Below are 23911 nucleotides of genomic sequence, written 5' to 3'. Positions count from 1 at the left end.
TGCTGAACTATCTGCAAAGCTCTTCCTTTCATTTCCACAAGCAAAAGTTAGCTAGCATGGATTTTACACTAGCAGTTCTGAGCAGCCACCGGTAGCAATGTTCCTCGCTTGCACCATTTTAGCGAGAGCCCTTTATCCTTCCTTTGTCCCACGCAAACACAGTGCGTGAGGCACAGAAACCATCACCCCACACACTGCTGAGGCCTTCAATCCCTTTGTGCTGGCTGTTTCATTTCATAGACTCAAGGGTCACTTTTATTGTGGTCTCTGCTAAATGAAATCACAAAAGCAATTTAAAATCGCTTAAGCAAATCATGAAAGATGCAATATGAGGAAAGGGTTGTGAATAATGGTTAGCCTAAAGCATTGCAACAAAGGGAGTGACTGTGCTTCTGTCAGGTCCTTTCTCTCGGTCTGTATCCTTCTCACTGAATTCCTCATCTTCTGCCTCAGATTTTGGGCAGGAACTCATCAAAGGAGAAAGACACTCTGATCAAATTTCTAACATTGCCTGCTATTCTTCATGGGAAATGATCTCCAGGACGTAGAGAGCTGCAGCTGAGTGTGGCATTTCAGATATGCAGGAGCCAGAAAATAACAACAAAAACTCAGGATTTCATTTTTATCCTGGAAATTATTTTCTGGGAGAAAAGAAATGTCACCGTACCCTGTGACCTGCCTCCTTATCTGACCATCTAATACTCAGCAGAAACTTCTGGCTGCCTCCAAGCTTTGCCCTAGTAGGAAACAGTTCAACACAGAACAAAGAAGTGACTAATATGGCTGCAAGATACATTTTCAAGCAACTTTGCTTCTCATCCCATCCTTGGGGCTATGTTTCATATTTCTCTTGCCCGCAGATGACATTCTTGCAGCTTTGAAAAGCTCCATTCATCTTTCACCAGCCCTTTCAGTTGTATGACGCTTGCTCCCACACTGCTCTATCCTACCAGCAGAGCAACCACATTTTCCCAGATGCTCCCTAGTGTCCTGGATCCTGTGAGATCAGATTTCTCAATGCTCAGCACCCAGGTGAGAACCTCAGAGTTCCCCTTAACACACTGACGAAGGGGTAACAAACACCTCACTGTGACAGAATCACTATAAACCAAGATAAAAGCTGGAACTAAAGAGCCAAAGTGATGGCTGAGGCTTCCTCCTGACCAGGTATCTCTGTGCCAGGACTCATTTCTATCCACGCTTTTCTTGGAACTAGGTTTTCTCAGGCAGCTACAACTCAGCAGCATTCAAAGACATTATGAGAACAGCAGCCAATTTTGGTGCCTCACTTTCTGGGTGGGAAGGGGGAGAGCAGAGGAGAGGGACTGACCTGGGAGTCTCCGTGTGATGCTCGGAAACTGCAGTCAGCATCACAGGTACAGGGCTTTGAAAAGCCTCTATTTTTGCTGTGGTGATGCTCAGCTCTATGCAGCAGGAGGGCACACCCAGGCTTTCCTCTGTGGCTTTCAGCCTCCAGCTTTCCAGCTGGACCTATTGGACAATGTTCAAAACTGGATTAAAGTGTTGCAGCAGACCCTCCTCTATAAAATGTGATCCAAGTGGAACACACACATCTGAAACAGCAGAAACACTGCAGATGGTGGGCCAGATGTGCCTTTATTTTTAGTTGAGGATCACATTGGATCCTGACACCACCTCCTCAAGTGGGCTCTGCCAATTCCAAGAAGAATCCTACAGAGCCCACAGACCTGCAGAGCCCCAAAAGCTGGAGAGGGTTTGGTGCTGCTGAAAGGACAGGTGAATTCTCACACCAGCTGCTCATGAGGTTTCCAATCCTGGCTCACCAGCTGCTCACTAACCCTAAAGATCCCCAGTGACTGGAGATGTCAGCACAGAGGCAGTAGAGAAGATGGCCCAGAAAAGACCATTCTATTTTTTCCCTCAAGAAGTGACTCAATAAATGCTTTCAGCACACAAACCCCCCCCAAAAAAAGTCCCTTCTGAGTTTATCCATGATAATAACATTTCCCACATTTTCAGCTAGCTCGAATAAGCTATTAATAACCCACCTTTAGCTGTGAGCACATGTGCACCTGTGTGTGCAAGAAGAGAAGCCATCTCTGGTGGAGTGAGAGCGGCAATGAGAAATGAACTCCCTGAAATTAACTTTAAGCGTCCAAGTGATTAAAGCATTGTGCTGTGATTGTGCACGACACTCCCTTGCTTCAGCAATTAAGGCTGTATTGATCAGATACCGGGAGGAAAGGGACCGGCAGAGCAATGCTCATTCAGGCTGCCATAATTAAGAGTGATCATCTATTGTTGTGGAGCACACGACACAGCCCAGCCCCATCAGGCTCTTTCCTTTTCCCTCCAAGCCCTTGTTCCCCCATGGCAGCCGCACAAACACATGGGTTCAGCATCTGCCTGGAGTGACAGTGGGAGCTGGAGCTGGCTGAAGATGCTCTGTAGCACGTCAGGATGAAATCCATACCTATCCTCAGACACTCAGAATCAGGACAAGCAACTTCAGCTATTTACTAGCAAGAAATGAAAAAAAAGTGGGAAAAGGAAGAGCGTATGAGAGGTTACAGCTCATCACATCAAGTTTTGGGTCCAATCATGGGGCAACCAGAGTTCACCAAAACTTTGGACAAATGCCACCTATGGGTCATTGCGTGGTGGCGTGGGTCATTCCAGCATGAACAAACACCTCCAGAAGGGATCCTCCTCTCCCAAAATTAATCATGGCTTTTATATTTTTTCTGTTTAGGGTTTGGTTGGGTTTTTTCTCCCAAAAAAATGTACCCAAGTCTGTCTTCTGCCCTTAGACACAGCTTGAAATTGGCTCCCTATTTATATCTTACCTAGTGAATTTGTTTCTTACAGCTTCTGCTGAACCCTTGATAACTGGCAGTGAAACCAAACTTTGCCTTCCTGCACTTCATGGTCCACAGCTCCAAGTTGTGAAAATTGGCACGGGGTAACAGCATTTCAAATTGTAGCTGACAAACTGTATGTTCATGATTCCTATAACAGCAGTCCTTGGGCATTTAAACTCTTGTGGTAAATGTTATTTCCTTGCTTAACTATTCTAGTTCCCAGGATATCATTTCTCAGTGTATTGATGGTACTTACTGTGAAGCTCAGAAATATAATACATGTCAATCAAAGTGTGTAAGAGTTGGCCTGGGGAAGAATTCAGGTCATTTCCTCATGAAGACTACAGAACACAGCACCTGAAGACTGCCCCTTAAAGCGATGAGGCACTGAGCCATATCAGTCTAGAAGTGATGCAGTGATTTATTATTTGTCCACAAGACCTTAGAAAACCTGATGCTGGCATCTAAAACAATGTGAGAATCAAGGGCATTTTCCTTCACCTCTATGGATTGGTATCAAACTCAAAACAAAGAGAAATGATTTGTGTATCTGGGTGACGTTTCATGCCACATCCACAATCCAAACTGAAGTAATCTGATTTTTAGCTTGGTGCTTCAACTCAAAAGTTTCTTCCCAGTTGTTGTTTGGAGCCCGTAACTATGGCTGTAGATTTCTCATTTTCAATATCTGTTCCACTCATCAAGCTACAAATACAGACTGGCAAGTAAGGATGGCACACGTCTGATTATGCAGCCACATTCACATAGTACCTTCATTTCATAAAAATAAATCAAGGATACAGTCCTAAACTCTCAGCCTGGGCAGCCTCTATTCACTTTAAACACACAGAATCACAGACGTGTCATTACTTCAGTCACGGTTCTTGTTTTAGTAGATGAGAAGTGGTCTTGCCATTATTTTTCCAGTTTTCTCAGTCCTTGTCCATGTCCTGCATGAATTCACTGCTCACCTCTGAGCCCAGCAAATGTCCTCTGCTGAACATAAGTCTCCTTTCTGCCTTTCAATAAAGACTGTTTGCGCTTCCTTCTGCTTAACAAAACCCATGCCCTCACTAACTGCCGTGTCCTGGTGCTGCTAATCTGAACCCTGCACTGCAATTTCATTTTGCACTGCCCTAGACCAATCCTTTTACCTTGAGTGGTACAAGCTGCTGCAGGATGAGAGATGGAGGTCTCTGCTCTGCTCCTTTTCTTCCCCTCTCACAAGCTCAGTGTTACTCAACAGCTCATGCCCAGGCAGAATAAAGGGTTAAGCATGGAGATCTGGAAAATACTGTGCTGTCCTGACACAGCGCTGCCCTTTTCCCTCTTCTTCACACATATACACCATTCACATAGCCCAAATTCCTCTTCAGTTAACACCATTAAGCTTTGACCTGAACTAGAAATTGAGCTAAATATGTGTGCACCTGTCCTCTTATAATGACCTGCCATTATCATTTTCCACCCCTCTTTTTTGATTGATGGATATTATATGCAGAGTGACCCTCAGGATTTTTTTCCCCTCTTTTTGTTAGGCTTTGCTAAAGCAACCTGCAAATTAATTTAATATCCTCTTTTGGTTGGGAGCTATGAGACGAGGGCTCGAGGCTGATGATGCGTAAACCATTTGTGGCATGTATTTAATCTCTGGACAATGGATAGAGATGTTAGTGCATGCTACACTAAGTTCTATTTACGCTGGCTATTAAGTGCAGTCAAGCTGAAGGCAATCGGAGCACATTACAGGGCCTAATGGGAGAGGATGCTACACAACAGTACATTAAAGACTGAAAATGAATTAAGAAGGAAGCATGGTAGAGAAAGCAGACAAGGAAAGGGTTCTGTATACAGATAACTCTTATTGACAGCACAAATATTCATGTACTCTGAGTTCCCAAATCCAATTTGGGTATTGGATACCACTCTAGAGGGAATGTTTTGAACTCCATTTTCATGCAGATACAAAATGACTTGCAGTCAGCCAGTCCCTCCCACCTCTGTCTCAGGAGTTTGCCTAACCTGATGCTGGGAAATGCATTCCCGTACCTTGCAAAGCTAAGCCAGGTTGCTCTTGGCCATCTAAATCAAGCTAAACCTTCTTGCCCTGCTCCCTGCAAGGCATCTGACCCCAGAAATTATGGATATATCTTGCTGCACTTTCACTCCTGTTCGCTCTGCTTGGCACTTCTTGCTCTGGCTGTTGCAGAGCTGAGAAAATTCAAGCTCTGATGGTAGAAAAATGCACAATGGGAAAAGCACACGAGCTTTACCTTTGCTGTACCTTTGCTTCTGACTTTCCCCCCCCCCCCGGGTGGGAAGAATTTAGAGGTGACAAAATACTGTCCTGCTGCTCTTTCAAAACCAAGCTCCAGAACCTAAGAGTGATATGGCTCTACTCTACCCCACACATAGTGTTTAATGCATGAAACTCTACGCAAGCTTAAAGACTGACTCACTATGACCTCCTGATTCAGGTGGTTTTGGTTTTATTTTTGAAAGAAAAGTCCAGTTTATAGTTAAAATCTTGCACATAAGAAGGAAAGAAACAGCAAAACCAACACACAGAAACCCCATGCTCGCACCTACCAGCTCTATTCAGTGTTTCAGCAGGGCTCTTCCAAGCTCAAGCTCTATCATTGTTTCTGAGGGGTGAGGTTCACACTAGAAGCCCAGATTGCTTCCTGCTCCCTCAGTGTCCCAGCAGCGTCTACCCACTGTAGTTTTTATGTTAGTTTTTAGGACAATATTGCTTCAACTCAAGGTTTCCCTGCCTGTGTTGCCAAGACCTTCACTGACTGCAAATGGACAATATGGTTGTTTACCATGGAGCCGTGCCATCAATGTCTGGTCAGAAGAATCCCACCCCAAGTCCTGAAGACAGGACCAAGGAGTGAATCCTCTTTTCCATTGCAACTCAAAGATGAGACTTGCCTCTGAGGTGGCAAGCTCCTTGCTACTTACGGCAGTGGCTTCTCCATCAATTTGATTGCAAAAGACAGTATTTTTCAAGAATCAGAAAAAAAAAAAAAAACCAACTTATTTCTACCCAGCAAATATACTAAGAGTGGATGCAGACCCTGCAAGGAGCCAGGTCCTCTTTGGCATCCCAAAAGCCTAAACCTACATTTGCATAAGACGAGAGCTTTCCTTCATAATGGGATTGTATTAGTGAACAATTTTCCTTTCTCTAGGGGGCCCAAAGCCTTCCCATTTCCTCCCTCTCCCACTTTTTGAAGCACTAGTGTAGACTAACAGCATAAAGGAGTTACTTTTCACATAGCCAGTTTGTTGTAAAAGCATGTCTGACAATAAAAGGAGAGGACATTAGAATCATTCAGTAACCATGAGGTTTGGCAGCAAGGGAGAGCTTTGGGTCTCTTCAAATGTGAGCATAGTAAAAAATGCAGATAAAAAAAATGGTGGTAAAAATACTAATCTAGTAAAAATACAAATCAGTTTGTTGCTATCATAAACAGAAATATACTGAGACCAGCACCAGAGCATAAACCACTCCATGCACAGGAATTTAGACTGTTCAAGCAAAGCATTGAATAACCCCTGAATTTGTCTGGCTAAGCTCTGCAGAAAAAGCAGTGCATTGTCTTTCAAGTGAACTTCCCAAGTCCAGACCTTAGACAGAGGAGATGTAGGAGAAAGTGGTTTTGATGGAGGTTTTCTTTTCCTTGGCTTTTGGAGGTAGTGAAACACTTTCTCCTCTCAAAGGTCCGTTCTGTTTTCCAGAGTAAAACATCTTAGGGAATAAATACACCATTAACATTTTCTATTAAATGTCCCTTTTATATATATATATATATATATATATATATATATATAATTAATTTCCTTGGGAAAACAGCCTTGCTTATGGTTTTAGGAATTTGAGACCTTCCCATATTTCTGCAGTAAGTTCCTTCGGTCACTGTCATATTGACCAGGGTCAGTCTGAATTAACTCTGGGGTGTTTGGGGCAGGAAGAGACCACACAGCTACCACGTGTGCTACTGTTCGTTATTATCTTAGCACTACCTCCTGCACCATTCCTGTACCCACAGCCCAGCACACTCTGTAGCTATACCAAAGCTACCATCTTTCACCAATGCCCCAAGTTACACAGTGTGGTGGTACCCAAGTAACAAAACCAAAATGTGTGGCCTCAGTGTGTCTTCTCCCCTTTTGGGTGTGGAATATGATGCTTGGATGCTGTGAGCTGCAGAACAGTTCAAAAACAAGCTGGCCTGAAGCCAGTTTGAGATTCTTCCTGTTTTTAAAAGCATCTTGAGAGGAGAAAGAGCAAGGGAGAGCAGCAAGCATTTCTTTCTTGCTAGTGTTATAAGTCTAACCACAGCTTTCTTTTTCACTTTCTTCTTGAGAGATTCCTTGTCATCCCATCCCCCCCAAAAGACAAATCTGGATCAGCCCAAGAAAGAGCAGAGAGGGATGAAATGTTCTCAGAGCTCTTGTAGACCTCAAAACCTCTGTGCAGAAGAGTAGGGTTTGGATGGACATCATGGTGGGGAAACCTCACAGCCTTGGAGGAGAGCGAAGGAGAGGTGAGTCAAAAAGTGAAGCAGTATCACACACAATCAGCAAGAATCATTTGTCAAAGCCCCAGAGGACCTCTTCTGGGGCTAACAGATTCCCACCATGACCAAAGAAGAAGAAGGTGCCCCTGCCTGCATAGCACTCCACACTGCTGGCTCACTGGTGAACCAGGAACATTGATCTGAGGCCACTTGTTAGTAACGCAAGGCAGGCAGTACTTTGCACTTTGCTTTCTCACTGGGTTTTATACAGCTTAACAAGTTCTCCACAGTTCACCAAGTGCTCAAAGGTTCAAAGTTTCTTCTTGTTTATAAGAAGAATGTCTGTGGTTTATCACCAGTGCAATAAAACGGCTGAAAATAATTGGTGGATCTAACCCAACAGAAATGTCACAGTCCAATGCAGCACCTTTCCCAGACAAGATGCAAAAGTCATATGCAGATAATTAAACTCTCTATGAAGGCTAAGTACACAAATGAGAATCCTCATTTGTGGGTTCTGGGCACTGAGCAGTGCCATAGCCTTTTGTTATGGGTTAGAAAACATCCTTTAGCAACATGGCAGCATGAAGGTCTTTGAAAATAGCCTTGTGAATACTTGCTTGCTGGGATCCAGCCTCATCTGAAGCCCTCACCACCATCACCTTGGCAAATACACAACCCTGGGCACTCCACACATCCTCAGATGATAGTTAAATCACTCCTTGGTGCTGTCTCACACGTGGCTACAAGAGGTAAGGGAGCAGAGTCTTCTAGGCTGGCTACTGACATTTCAACACCATCAAATTCAAATGAACTGCTACAGGATAACAATGTTTTCATCAAACAAAAATGCTTATTTCTAAAGCTGTGATTGTCCCTGATCCACTGGCGGGTTCCAGAGAACGTGCCATTGCTCATACAAGCATTGGAACGTCCCCTTTCCATGTATGCAATGAGAAAAATCTGTAGGGTGTGTGGAGGGAGGGTGCAGCACAAGCAAGCTCACACAGACAGTAAAACCTTCCATTGAAGATGCAGATAAAGGACAGAGAGAAGGATGGGAAGGATCAAGCAAAGCACATGGATGCACCCCTTTGCTCAGAGGTTTTATCGGCACAGTCTACCGGGCTCTGTGCTGCGAAGTGCAAGAACGACAAGAATTATTAAACAGGATTAACTTCAGAGAGTAAACAAGTGAAGGGCTGCAATCCCTGATTCTGCTTTCCACATCACAGGCTCACATGCCTGTTGCCCAGGATTTACACTTTGGCAAAGGGTGGAATATCCAACTTCCATACAAGTCACAGAATACTTCCCCTTTCAAAGAGAATCCACGTGTCTACTTCATCCTGATGACTTTGTGATGTTTGTATAGATTGTAGATACCGTGTATTCCCCTGATAACCTTGAAGAGAGGGGTAAATAGAGGTGCTAAGGGTAGGAAAAGCACATTGTCCTGATACAGGTGGTTGATATGAGGGCACAAGTAAGCACAAGGGAGAACATTTAGAGTAGGGCTTGCAAGAGAGGTAAGAACCTGAGTTTTGTAGAGAAAACCCATTGGTTCAGCAAGTTTGCTGGAGAAGGAAGGCGTGGTTCTGCACGAGCTGGCTTAGCAGGAGTCAAGCTCTGTATTTATTTATTTAGCTGACTTAAAATCAGTTCTAAAATATATCCAAGGTTTTTGGACGCCGAGACATCACTGGCAGTACAACAATGCACAGAAGCACTAAAATACTCTATTAAATAGGAAACTGCTCAGCTCTCCACTGAAAATCTATTCTCCACCTCATTTTCCACATTCTTCTGCCCTCTTCATCTTTTTAGAAATTGAATTTTCAAGACTTTCTCAAAACAGCCACAGCAAATAGTGGCAAATCCACCTGAGGCAAAAGGCAGATCAAGGGCTTGTAGCCCCATACTATCCCTGCCTGCCATAGCTGACACCCTGGACATAAGCCCTGTGACAAACCTTGATGCTAGAACATGGGTATTTTTAGTTTTCTGTTTCCCCCAAGGAGTTTCTAAGTAACAGCCTCTGCTTGTGGTCAAGCAATTAGCTCAGTCATATCCATTTACCAAACTACAGCTTTCTCTTTTTATGTTTTTAACATATTCCTCAGTTGGAAATGATAGAAATCATTATACCTCAATATTTGGATTTCATGGACGTTTTTAGGGAATAAACACCTCAACTTTAAAAAATTCCTTTATATACCTTAAAAATTCCCTATGGCAGTGTTCTCGCATCAGAGTTCCTGTCTCCTTTTTCTCTTTTCCCCATAAACAACTTTATTCTGTATTTTTTATTTTCAAAGGTATAAAACCTCAGACTGTCCCTCTCAAGCTGCCCTGCAGCCCACAGCAATGCCAGCTTCTCCCTTTCTACATGTTTTTTCCTAGTTAAACAAGTAAAACGAGGCAGTGGTTCATTGATATCCTGTTTGCACAGTTTCTCTTTATATTTTATATCTTCGTTATTTCAAAGCCCAGCTCTGCCTCCCTCTTTCCCTTCACACTGTGTTTCATTAACCAGCACTGCACCATCTGAGCTGCAACAGTCAGAAAATCAATGACCAAAAACTTCTCCTCACCTCTCTCCGCAGCTCATCAGGCCATGATACCCGTTGGAAAATATACACTAGTGATGTTGTGAGGTCTGTTGTTACCAAACCCATTTTAGCCCTTTTGCTGCAGGACCAAGTCATACATGCTCTTTTCACCTACAAATACCCAACAGCCCCTGCAATTAATACCTCATTAACAAACAGCAGAGATGCCAGGTGGAGCTGCACAAACCCATCACAGCTCACAAAAGGGAGCAATTAACTCCTGCCAGCTAAGGACAGTAAGGAAATACTTAGTTCTATAAGGAATGAGTGTTGCCAAGATTGGACGTGTTTAAAAACATAAAACAAACCATGCTCCAGCTCAACTGCAAGATGTGGGCTTTGATTCAGGAACTGCTGTGGTAAGCCAGAGGCTGGACCAGAGGGTCTTTATAATCCCCTTCTGGCAACAAGGCCTATCAATCCGCTGTTCCAACAGCTTTTAAAACAGATTATTTATGTCTTTTCATGTAAGCCATGAAGTCGCTCCCACAAGAGATAAGGCAGACTTCACCACTGAACAAGCTAAAAACTGCACAAATTGGTTTCCTCCAGCAAACTGAACAGTTATACATGGCTAGCAAATTAACAACAGCATCTGCAGTGGGGGGGGGGGGGGGGGGGGGTATCTTTACTGCTCCCAGCTTGAGTGAAGATGTGCTTGAGCTTTGGCTGAGGTCACCTAGCAAGTTTTGGCTGCTGGAGCTGTGAGCCATGTGCACATCTGTGTTCCCACAGGGTAAATCGGTGCCTGTCCCCATCATCCGTGACCAGAGAAGGTGGCTGGGCCAGCTGGCTCTGCAGCATTACTGCGTGTGCCCTCCTGCTGCCTCTGCATCCTCCGTGGGGTGAGCAGTGGGGAAACATCGATCCACATCCATTTCACTGCCTCTTCTTGTCCCATTTTCTCTGAATCGGAAACATTTTTCCTGGCTGATACACCTGGCCTCAGAACCTTCAGCCTGCTTCGCCTCTCATCCCAACCCCTAGGGCCTCAGGTTTGCATGTGTAAGGGTGAAAGAGGATCGGTTCTGTTTCATACTCAGGGACAGCAGGGATGGATCCTTTCTGATGAAAGTGCTGCAAGTGGGCAAAGAGCACGGCCAGCCTCTCCTGCTATCCAGCCACAAAAGGCACATGAATTACATTTAAGGTAAAGGACTCTTTCTGTGTCTAGAACCACGTGGCTCTTAGGCAGGGAACATCACCCATACTCATAACAGCCCCCTCCAACATCTGAAGGGGGCCTGCAAGGATACTGGAGAATCACAGAATCCCAGACTGGTTTGGGTTGAAGGGACCTTAAAGCTCACCCAGTCCCAACCCCTGCCATGGGCAGGGACCCCTTCCACTGGAGCAGCTTGCTCCAAGCCCCTGTGTCCAACCTGGCCTTGAACACTGAGAGGGATGGGGCAAATCCCATAAGCCAGACCCAGTCACAGTCCCACTGCAGCAGATGCACGTGCTGTTCCCAAGTCCTGGACAAGCTCTCCAGTACATCAGGCCTGTAAAAGTATTTCTGGCTCCCTGCCCAGTATGTATACCTCTTAATCCCTAATTCCAATTGTGTAAACAAGGCATGACATAACGGGTGTGCCATGGAAATGTGCTCTATAAAGTTGATTACCATGCTTCATCCTATTAGAATAGCAGTCACTGTAAAACTATAGATAAGGCTAAAGCAATTTATTTCTGTTTCCGAAGGAGATGGGCACATTTCGGCTTTCCAGAGCATGATCAAACTTGACAGGAAGACTCTAGAGCTACTTTGTAGCTCCTGTAACAGCTGGTTTCAACCTGTACTAGCCGGGAATATTTAAACCAGACATCTCAAAAGGTCAGATCGACCGTGGCCTTTGCTCAAGCATGCAAAGAGGGAGAGAGTAAAAAGCATTGGATTGCCTGGGTGACCTCTGCAGCCAGATGTAGTTTCAGCTCCTGCTCTGTCCTGAATGCAAAAGACAGATCCCTCCAGTGCTCCTGGAGGAGGCAGGGCTGCTCGGAGGTGTTAGGGAAGGAAGAGCTGCATCCCCAGGCAGCCAAGCTGACTGCCACAGGGAAGGTTGTGTCAGGATGACAGGAGGGAACCACCAATGGCCTCATCCAGCTCACAGCCCCTACTCACAGCGTGAAATTACCTGCTCAGGGTCACCCACAGCATCAGTGACAAAGCTGGGACTCGAGCCCAGGTCTCCTGGGTCCCATCCCTGTGCTCTTTCTTCCTAGCTAACTCCTACTGAAGGTAAGGACTCAGGGCAAGACTTTCCTGCAACCCCACAACTCACACACAAGGCTCACCTACCTCATGGCTATCTCCCTTCCAACATCCTTCAGCAGGATTAAGCATTTCCTTACAAATGGTTTGGGCATGGCGCGGATCCCCCAGTCTCCAAATCTGAGCCAAACCCTGCTGTACCTGCACGTGGAAAACCCTCTCCCTGGAGAAAGGATGGATCAGCTGGGATCGTGGTGATCCCAGGGCATTGCAGCTTCATGGAGAACCAAACATGCAGCACAGACCTCAGTTACACAGAGGAACTGTGCTCATGGGCAGGAAGAAGCCAGAGCTGCTGAGCCACAGTCTTCCTTCCCTGCTTCACGACTGGGAGCCAGGCCCCTCAGGAAACACATGGATCTGCCCCGGGTTTGCAGCAAGCAGAAAACCTTTACAGCTTCAGATTTCACTCACAGATCAGCTTGGAGGAAAACAGCTCATGTGACCAAAGGCATTCAAAATTGGTATAACTAACACAAATCAAGGGTATAGTATAGATCAACTTGTGCATGAGTTCAAAAGCTCTTTTTTAAAGGCGTAGGAGCCAAGGAATTTTTCCATTATCTCTAAAAGACCTAGATAAAGTCTTTTGCTTGTAGAATTAAGCCTGTAGCAGCTGGTAGGGTTACTGAACCAGCTACAGCAAGCCTTGTTCTGTGTTATAAAGACGTCTCTCTCGCATTAACGTGCATTCACATAAGGATTTTGTTTAACCTGATTCTTGAAGCACCCCCCATCTTCCACCCTCTCCCTCTGTCACCTCCTGAAGAGGTTTTTCAGACTAGAACTGCACTTGAATTCAATCTAATTGGGAGGAAATGCAAGACCCAAATCTTGGTTCTCATTGGCATGGAGACACTTGCGCACAATCACGGTATGCAAAGCAGCAGAAGTCTGAATTCATAATTGGACGTCCCAAAATGTAATTATGAAAGATGAAATGCTCCTTTCAATGAGAAGGCTGTAAATAGAATAATTAATTTTGTGTTTGCTTGAACAATTCTGTATTATGGACCTTACACTGGAACTGAAATTAATTAAGTGCACCAGGATTTATGGAGGAGGTGAAGAGAGAGGGAAAAAAAAGAATTAATCTGAAGTAAAAGATAGATGACTTTGTGAGTGTAATGATGCGTTAGTCTGGGGTATTCTTTAACAAATTTAGCAGGCATGTTCTGAGTACAAACAGCACTCACTGACAGAATTATCTCAACTAATGCAGCTGCTGGACTCTGAGCAAATTGAGATTGCAGAGGAGTACTTTAGATTTAGAGCTATTAACCCTCCCTGTGCCTGTTCCTGTGCACCCTGTGGGAAGGATGCTGCATGCCATGTTCAGTGTTCAAGTGCAATGCAGCGCTGGTCTCTGCCTGCTGACAGGGCCAGGCAGGGCTGGAGGGAAAGAGGAGAGGCAGAGCACTGGTGAGAAAGGGGAAGGAAGTGAAGAGAGAGCAGAGTTCAGGGCAACATCTCTGCATGGGCACAGAGAAAGAAGGGATGGTGACTACCACGGGTTGAGATTTTTTAAAGCAAACAAACCCAAAGCAAGTGCTCAAAAGAACAGCTTTAAATCAAACAGCTTAGTTGTGAGGAGCTATTCCTGGGCTCATTTCATATGAAAATCCAGAGTTATTCCTTTTTTCTGCTGAGATCAGGCTAAAAAAACCCAGGTGTAAAAATCTCTTCCGATGCTTCATTCAAGACAAAAGCATTTTCCAGTTCTGAATGAATTAGGGAGTTCAGATTTACCAGCCTGGCAGAGACCCCTGAGACACCCAGGGCAGTGAGTGCTTCCAACATCCGGAACAGTCACTCAGAGACATTTCCAGTCCCATAAACGTTATGCCTTACTGGTATAATTTTGAATAAAATAATGTAATTCGCTATAGATCCACAAGGAATCAATGCGACACTTCCCCTGCTAAGAGTCACTCAGGAGCAGCACTTGCTGAAGCGTTGGCTTGTGGGGACCCCGTGGTGTTTAGCACATTATGTCTTTGGAATGTCAGCTTTCCCTGCCCAAGAACCGGCCGCTGAGAGACACCCAGCAGCTGGAACCAGCCCCCCATGTATCCTTTGAGACTCCGGGAAGCGACCTATTAGGATGTACTGGTGCAGCCCTGGAACAGGGGGAGAAGTCACAAGTACTAAAGAAAGGATATTCCCTTACCCCTGATTTATCACCTGCTCTTCCTCTGCTGGGATTTCTTTGCTAGGGAAGAGCTTCCTCAGGTCTGATTTTATTCCACAGTGGGATTATGGCAGTGTAGGACCGTGACCTGCTTGTGTTTCATGGGCATCTGCTCCAAGGGACTCATTGTCCCATTAAGCACAAATTGTACCATAGTTCATCATAGTTCAGCACAACAAACTTCTCCCAAGTCACTTTTCCCCGTTGAAAGGCTGGTGGAAAGATGTGCTTGGTGAAGTCACCGGGACGTGAAAGGTGTGAAATCCTCAGTCTACAACCCTCAGCCTGAGCAGTCTCATAGCCAGGGTACAGGGTGCGTTGTAAATCTGAAACGCATCCCTGTGCTTGTCAGGTCAAACCGTTCTCAAACCTCAGCATTCTCTGGGCTGGAGGAGACTCCACAGCAGTGTGATGGGTTTGTCCCAGAAACTGAAGCACTGGAGTGCAGGAATAAAACCCTCTTTCCCCATGGAAGAAAGAGATGGGATTGTGCAGACACAGGGAACATCCACTGACACCCTTCTTAGAGCTATGAGCTGCCTGGATGATGGTTACCCAACAACATGCAGTGATCTCTAGGTAGCAAAGTCCAGCAGGGCATTATGCCTATTTGCTTGCTGGTATTTATTTTCATTTTCCATAATAAAATGTTAAATATGAACTACAGTTATTCTACTTTAAATTGCAACAAGAGCTGCATTTTCCACTTGCTTGATTATAGCTCTTTAAGTGATACATTATATTGTTTGCCAGAATACTTCTACAAAGTATTTGCTTCATTTAACTTGTAGAACAATTCAGCCAGATTGGTCTATAAAAGGTGTACTTAAAATCAGGATTACCCTGGGACTCAGAAGTGCTGGGTGCTAAAATGCAGTCTCTCATTTCCCATGGCCTTCTGAGCATTTGAACATATTTATACCTTCTGCATTGCAGCAAACTTAATCAGAAGGACAGGCTTGCTAACATCTGTGCATTCCATTCACTTCTGGAGTCATCTCAATCTTCTGAAACCTGATTCTGGCTGTCAAAACGCATAGCTCTCTGTGCTGGGCATTATTCGGACATTTAGACATCTGTCATCAGGAAGTGTGATCGATGGCTTTATTAACCTGCAAAGGCAAAGGCTGTGACAGGGAAGGACTCGTATGCAGGGAGAAAGTATTCTGCAAGCCTTACAAGTATGCTCAATGCTTTCACCAGCCCACTGGTTACAGCAGGGGGTGAGCACGTGGAAGGGAAAGATGCGTTACACAGGGGCTCAAGCTGGACATATTCCCCCCTAGCTCTGACCAAAGCAAGTGATGTAGGCGAGATGGTATCCCCAAGAGCAGAACCAGTGAACTGATCTCCAGTAACACCAGCTCCTGCAAGGAGGAGTCTTTGTAGCAAGCTGTAGCTAGAAAAGTGTTTTATGAAGACATTTAAGGAAAATGGAAATCTGTTTTCGTAAAGATCATCACACAGATTTCACTTGAATTGTTTGGGAAGCAAACACGAACTCACCAAGTCTCCCCATCTGCGGTTTTGGGTTGTTTGCTCTAATCATTTCTCCTCCCAATGTCCATGTAGCAGTCACTTGCAGGCAGGATTTTGCACCAAGTAATGCTTCAGGCAACATCTGGAACCAGACTGGAATTTTGGGATGTGTAGATTTGCTTTGCATCCATATGTGATTTCAACCTGAGCAGGGACAATTCTTTCTGTCTCACAACCTTACAGAAAGGATAGCCAAATGCAATTAATCCTCACTGGTTTCCCATCTCCCGTGATTCTAGGATTTTTGTGCTGTGGCACTCAGCAAATTAAGACCAGATACAGATAAGGAAACACATCCTTATTACTTCTTTTGCAAAGAGCCTGTTACTACAACAGCCAGTGGCTCACAGCTGGGATGGAATGTGGCTCCTGTAGTCACAAATAGAAAAAATGCAGAGAACACAGATTCTGGATGAGCTCCTGTCTGGAGTCAGGCAGAGGAGCCTGAGCAGCCTGTCCTGAAGCCTCTGCAGCATGCTTATCAGCTATTGTCATCATGTCTCATATCATAACATCGTATTATCTCTCATACAGATGAGGAGGTGCTGCTTGCATGGTTAGCACAGAATTAGGACTAATATAGTTTAACTTGTATCTTTTCCACCAGACTTCCGTGGTGATCCAAAGGAAATCTTCTGACCTGAGCCCTCTGAAGGATCTAGGTGCTTGTTTAGCCTTGGTGACTTCACTGCTGGTTTTGCTAGCCACACGATCCGAGTTAGCTGCATTCACAGAGCTCTAGGGCTGGCGGTTGAGGTCCCATTTTTTTCCTCTCCTTGCTGTCCACCTGCTTTAAGACAAAATTTTGTGAGCCCCCACCCCTCCCTCCGAGCCTGCAGTTGAGCTGTGCCCCTGCAAACATGCCAGTATACATGTATGTGTTAACCTATGTATGCAGGCACGTATATTATACATATAGCTATGCAGATATACAGAGACACATACTGTGATGCTGGTAAATGTTATCTTTCTAAGAGCACTAGAAAGATGAATAAGGTGAAATCAGTTGCTTTTTTTTTATTTATAAAGGGGAGTGATTGCGCTCAGTGTTTCCTTTACCATTTGGGAAAAGCTGAATTTGAAGCTTTAGATTTGTACATTTTGGCTTGTTACACATATTGCAAACATTTCAGGGGAATCCATGTTGCTAAGTCCCATGACACTACTGCAGGCTGTGAGAGATGGATATATAGTGATTTCCTTTAAGCCCTAATTTCTGCAAACAAGTGACTGTCTAGAAATCTCAGCTTCCAATATGAAAAAAGAGAAAAAGAGGTTTATAACATTTCTGTGTATGGCAAATTTGACAATGTGATTTAGATGGAAGCAACAGTCTTGCAAACCAGGCAGGATTAAAGTTTATATAGAGCAATGAGCAAACAAGCTCATAACAATGTCTTGGCCTGATTTTAGTCCACTTACTTTGACAATGATGCCATGTCCTATCTGCAAAAAATAGCATGTTTTATCTCATGCAGAAATATAAAGGTTTATTGTCGGAAACACCCTGTCAATAAGAGCAGAAAAAGGCAAATCTCCCTGGTCACTGTAACAGGATAATTCAAACTAATAACATAACCTGCAGCTTTGCAGTTTTATATTACTAGAAGGAATGAAAAAAAAAAAAACAAAAACCCTTTACCAGTCCCCCTGACACTGATTCATCAAATAAATTAACTGTGTTCATCAGTTAACTCTCAGTGGTCAAATAGGGTTAAAATTCTTGGATCTAATTCACATTGCTAATTTCACAAAGGGGAAGAAGAGCACAGTGGGATAGCAGGAGCCAAATGCCCTATTTTGCCATAACTGACTGAACCTTGGGAGCTGCTGTTTTATTCTTGTAATATTTCTTTTAATAAAAAATGTGCCTGATTAAAATACCCTTTTAGAAAACATTAATTCAGGAGCTTAAAAAAAAAATTCAAATGAACTCAAATAGATTTTCCCCTGTACGTTAGAGTTGCATTTAGGATAATGGATAGGGAGAAGGATGGATTCTGTAGATATAAATCAATAGGCGAGGGGGGTTGATGAAACTGCAACCTGTGAGAGTGAAGCCCTAGTGGTTTGTGATATCATCAGGAACCCAAGATTAATTCATTTGACCATCCAGTCTGCTGCATTCATTATTTTAACAACATGCACACAGGACCAAGAGACACAGACAGAGTCCCTGCAAGCACCCAGTTTAAAGCAAAAATCCCAGCTGTCCTGTTTGTAGGATATGTGACTAGATTATCCTTTTTATTGTTGCAAGAAAACTAGGAGAAAGTGGGGATTACAGAGAGGAGGAAACATAGGTGATAGATCTGAGTTAGCTACATGGCCGGTCAAAGACCAGTCAGGCACCTGGTTCTGCCACTGTTAGAAGGCTCAGTGCTTCCTTCATGAAGATGTGTTAATGATTTCATTAGGATTTCAAGGGAAATGTGAACTGTGGCAGCATGGATAAATGAGCACCACTGCCCCAGCCTGCTTTTTGGGTGGTGTCTGCCTTTGAATTTTATCTGGCTGAAAATAAAAGTTTCTAGAAAAGAAACTTTTGGGGTTGCAAGAAAAAGAAAAGGAATTACTGTAAGTCAGTCAGGTGCTGCAAATCCCAGATAGTCATGTGTACTCCCCGTTTTCTATGCAGATATCTCACTGCTCATTTTTCTTTCAGGCTTATGACCAAAGTCCAAGCTCCATCTAAGGGCCTCTGAAACCTGTGGAAGGGCCATTGATTTTAATGGCTATTGGACCAGACCGTTAGGTATAGCCCCATTAATTTCATAAGGCCTGTTTATGTGAGTAGATTGGCCCCAATTTGGCCCCATGTCTGTGACTTTTCCAGCCCTGGGAAAAGGCAGAAATCCCTGTCATGTGCTGCTGTACGGTCTATCCTATCCAGCTGGAGTTAAGTGTTCCTCATTACTCAGGGAAATTTGGATTTGGACAATTCTTCACTGATAAACAACATATTGCCATAATTAGCCAGTGTGGACTGGGAATCCTGGAAATGGAGTCTGTCCAATCTGTCAGTTTAGGAACATATTGTTTAATTTACACAGTGCAGCTCATTGTGCAACCTGAGAAGGGTCCCCAGCCCGGCCAGAGTGGGGATTTCTGCTCCATCCACTTGATGAAAACAGCTCTCAGGTTCAGGCAATAATTCTGACACTCTCCTCTTTCCTCTTGGCCTCCACGTCTAGGTTGAAAGTGAACATGCGTGGCTGAAAGAGGCCACGAACAGTTCCCATGCAGCCATGACCAAGTTGCTTCTCACAGCTAAGCCCTGAGGTTCCCCATTTTCCAGAAGGGGAGACTTTTTGCAAGAAGCATTGCAAGAGGGAGCAGCACAGCCCTGTGCCAGATTCAACACTCAAGACCCCGTGATGGTGTACCCAGCCAACCAGTCTGGATGAGAGCATGGAGTCCAAAATCTGCTCCACAGAGTGTTGTTGGTTTTGGTTACAAATTACCCCAAAGCCATGAAAAGGCTACAGAAATGCACAGCATATATGCTTTAAGGCAAGCATGCACTATTAATTTTCCACTCTAACTGACCAGCCTCATCAAGCATCACATTTTGCCTCCTGTTCTCCAGGCCAGATTCTTCTTCAGCTATCAGACTTCCTTTTTGTCATCCTGCTTGACTTCTAATCAAAGCAAACCACTCTAACTTTTAAATGAGACTCATTTTCATATTGTCCACATATACATACAGTTAAGAAATTACAGTGACAGTGATAAAAAATGTTAATTTTTCTTTCCAGATGCTTGTAAAACAGCCTTAACATATGTCCGCTGTTTAATTAACGGAGCAGCAGCATGGTGGAGAGAAGCCAAACAAATCATTTAAAGAAGCCTTCTCCCTCCCTTGATTTGAATCCCAAAACGCATCCATCATGTACATTTCTGAAACTGCAAAAGATTTAATTTTCTGAACTTTCAGCAAACATCATAAAACAAGTCAAAGAGAAACCTGGAGTCAGGAGTGATCACCTTTGAAAGAGTTCAGCTGCAGAACTGGTACGAGGAATTCATTTCGTTAAGTGACTAAAAACTCCAGTGTTTTTTTTCCTTTTACATTAGCTTTTATTGTCATCTCCTGCTGGGTGGCCAAAAGGGGCTATTTTGCTGCTCAGGTTCTAGTCCTGAGCTGCCTCCTTGCCCAGATTGATGAGGATGTAATTCCTTCCTACAAAGAGAGCCAAGATGAAGCCAGTCATCTCACACACTCCCAGCCCCTCTTCCCATGCTATCTGTGCACTGCAGAATTTCAGGAGTATCTGTCCTTACCCACCAGGAGGTACAGACATGCTGCTACCCCCGCTTATAGGTAGGGGACTGAGATAGTTTCATATGCTCAGCATACACATTTTAGCTAATTACACTTCTGAAATCCAGTTGTGCACATCCCTCAGCCCAAGCTCTGGAGCAGGAGAAATGAGGATGCTGAGGACCTTGGTGAAGGTCTCGCTCCAGCAAGCTGGGGCAGATGAAGTCAAAAGATACCAGCCTGTCACATGGCTGATACCCTAAGTGCAACACTGAGGGCTTGAGGCTGAGACAGAGCCAGCCTTGCTGCAAGTGCTAGTCTCTGTGCTCACACGTGCTTGCAGTGCTCGTCTTTGTCCCCTCACATATACAAGGCCATAGGGAAGAGGTGAACTTAAACTATCACTTGCAAAATTGGCATAGAGCTCGTGTCTCTGAAGCAAAAGTGAACTTCACAGCAGGGACCTGCCCTGCCTTTGAAAGCACATAGCAAGGCTCATCCCAACACTCTGCTCTGCTTGACTGGGATGACTAGGTGGTTTAAAGGTGGAAAAAGCTCTTCTTATGTGCAGGAGTTCTCAGCAAGCAGCAACTTGTATGTAGAAAGGACTAAATCCCACATGGGGATTACCCTGAGATCCATGGGGAGGAGGAGATACCACCACAGCCATTAACTGATTCTGACATAATAAGACACGCAGAAAGCCAGCACTGACCACCCCTCACGGTCGGAAATGATGCTCTTGGCCCCCATCCTCTGCAAAGCTAATGACTCCTCCTGAGGGACCAATATGCCTGGGGAAAGGAGGTTGTGTTTCATCAACCTGACAGAGGATCTTCTGTTCCCAAAGAGACACACGGCATAAAAGATAAAGCAGCACAGTGTCGACTGGGGAAATACACCCTTTCCTCTGTGAAAAGGAAGAGATTTGTCAAAGGTGATGCTGTATTTTATTACTGTATTAAATGGAAGAGCACATTAAAAGGCTTCTGCTAAATATTAACCAGGAAGAGGAAAGACAGGGATAGCATTTTCCTTCTACACCTTTTGTAGGGAACACGCAGTCATAAAGCAACTCAGAAATTAATCTGCTGATAGATTAGAGACTGTGAGTGTTAATTGACCCTTTGATCTCCCAGTTGTTATTTTGGGTCTTGCAGAGAGGGATATTAATGAATCTGAAGGTATTAAATGAATTGCTCGCTTGCTGTGGCAGCATTTGGCTCCCAGCAGAGAGCATCCCTTTGGGCTGGCCATGCTCTGGCTGATCCTCTCAAAGGGGCAAAGGCACAGGGCAGGCTTTAACTGGCTGTAGTTACTGGAAAGTCTGCATGCTCTACATGGCTAAAGGCAGCTGAAAAATCCCCAGCCTGAATTATAGAGCATTTCATAGACTCCTGAATCACCACCACTGCTCATCCCAGCTCAGCTCAAAGAGAATGGATCTGTTCATCACCTTTCTCCTTTCAGAGCCCATCAGGAGGGTGACACAAACAGACTCATCCACATCTCCCAGGTATGCTCATCCTTGGCACAGCTCTGCAGCCCTCAGGAGGGTTACACTCAGTGTTCCCTTTGCCTTATCTTCAACATGGAACCCCAGAGACCCTTCTCCAAATTGTGAGACCACTGGGCCATGGGCAGGTCATTGCCTGCTGCCAAGGGCTGAGTTACCAAACCCATGCAAAGGTCCATGACATGGCCCTACGTATCCCTTGGATCATGATCAGACGGGAGCTGTCCCAGGCACGCAGAGGGTCAAGGACCACCTTGGGTGAAGTTTCTTCTTAATCTAAAAGCTGGAGACAAACATTTGGAAAACAAATCATAGGCAGTGAGTCAGCTAATATAGCAGGGACTTCCTCCAGGAGCCTGGCCAGCTCTTCCCATTAAAGAGCTAGTCTTTGGCTAGCTCTCCAAAGGAGGCTCAGTGACTGTGTACATTGAAAATGCTATCACCATTATGGTCTGTTCACTAAAGGTACAAGAGCATGACAAATATATGTAATTTGCAAATTGGCTGGTCTTTTGCAATAATTTAGAGACACTAGTTAGAGGCAATAGAAATCTAACAATTACTGATGTTTAAGGTTTGCATTGTTGCTCCGTGAATATTTCATGCATAAATGAACTTCCCCTGGACCAACTGCTGTTTCTGATGAGGCGCTCTGAGGCTTTATTGCCAAATACACAGCAGGGCTCCCCCAATGAGCCACATAACAGATGATGCATCACCTTCACAGGCTTAAATAATGCAGGGTAGCTGCATTTTATACAGTGGTGGTACACTTTATTTACATATCAAGTGAGTGGCCAGACTGAATATGAAGAAATATGTGAAGGAAAGGACATGGCACTTTTAATATTTCATATTAGCAAGCACCCTGCAGGAACAGCCTGGGCAGACTGAGATATGAGCTAAACTTCCTGGTTTCCGTGTGTGCATGGGTCTCTCTGACAAAATCTCTTGCAAAACAGAGGAAATTCATATCCTTTCCCATTCTTGTGAACTTCAGCACTATTGAAAACAAAAGGCACAATCTGCCAATGGGAGGTTGACTTTCCAAGTGCCATTTGTTTGGGAAGAGAATCAAACCCACCCTTAAAATTTCATCCTGTTCCTTCCTGGGGCTGCTGGGAGATGTAGTCTTGTTCTCCATTGCTCTGAAGGGAGCGCAGAGGATTTCTGCTTGCAGGGAGGTCACCCACAAAGCCTCATCAGCCTGTAGGACTGCAAGGAGGCCCAGATCCAGAGAAAAAGCATCACCCAAATTGCAGAACTATTGCAAGAGCTGATAATTCCTGCTGTGTGAACCAATATGGGTTGATGGAAGGAGACAACGGTATATAAAAGCAAGAGATAGTTGTTTCTTATGTAAAATGAGGCTTGCATATCATCATCTATATGGGACTGGATCCCATGGTGTAGATCCTCTGCCTGGATCAGGTGATCCAAGAGTTCAGGCTTGACCAACTCTTAAAATTCTTCCTCATTCACGAAAGCCCTTCAGATCCCAGCCCATTATGGCCATGCACTGGTCCAAGCCTGGGAGTGCTGGCTGTTGTTATTGGCCCCCCATTGCAAACAGTTCCAGTCATGGGACATGGTGTGGATATTAAATTGTTTTGGATATTAAATTGTTTGAAGCTACGACCTGCTCACCCCACAGAAAGAAAGACATAGGCACTGATTCTTCACCTGCTTTTCTGCAGGATGCTGGGGACGTGCCTGTCAGCAGCATCCCTCATCCTCCTGCTTTGCCCATTGCCTGTCTGAGAGCGTGCAGCATTTCCCTTGCATTATGCCTCATTCAAAGAAGAGCTGATGTGCACCAGTCCTTTTTTGTACAAACCTATTAAAATTCCAATGCAAATGACTACCTTCATAATCTGAGATTCATTGAGAAACACAGTTTCCTGCTTTCCCCAGTAATGAAATTATTGGCTGTGCAGATGCTCCATTTCCAAGCTAATTCAATCTCTCACTAGTTGTTTTAAGTCTGTTTTAGGGGTGCGCAGCTCTGTGTGTGCATGCACACAGACAAACACAGGTTCACAGCATGTTCCCCAGCACACAGGTCTGTAGGCTATTTAGCTGGATAGCCAATTATAATTATAAATGCAAGGGAAATACGAGCAGTATATCCTATAGACATGATTAAAA

This window comes from Neopsephotus bourkii, unplaced genomic scaffold (assembly GCF_033783945.1).
Source record: "Neopsephotus bourkii isolate Nb327-2 ecotype Australia unplaced genomic scaffold, CSIRO-AGI_Nbou_v1 NB_1787, whole genome shotgun sequence".
NCBI classification, from domain to species: Eukaryota; Metazoa; Chordata; class Aves; order Psittaciformes; family Psittacidae; genus Neopsephotus; species Neopsephotus bourkii.
Note: the sequence above shows the minus strand (reverse complement) of the source record.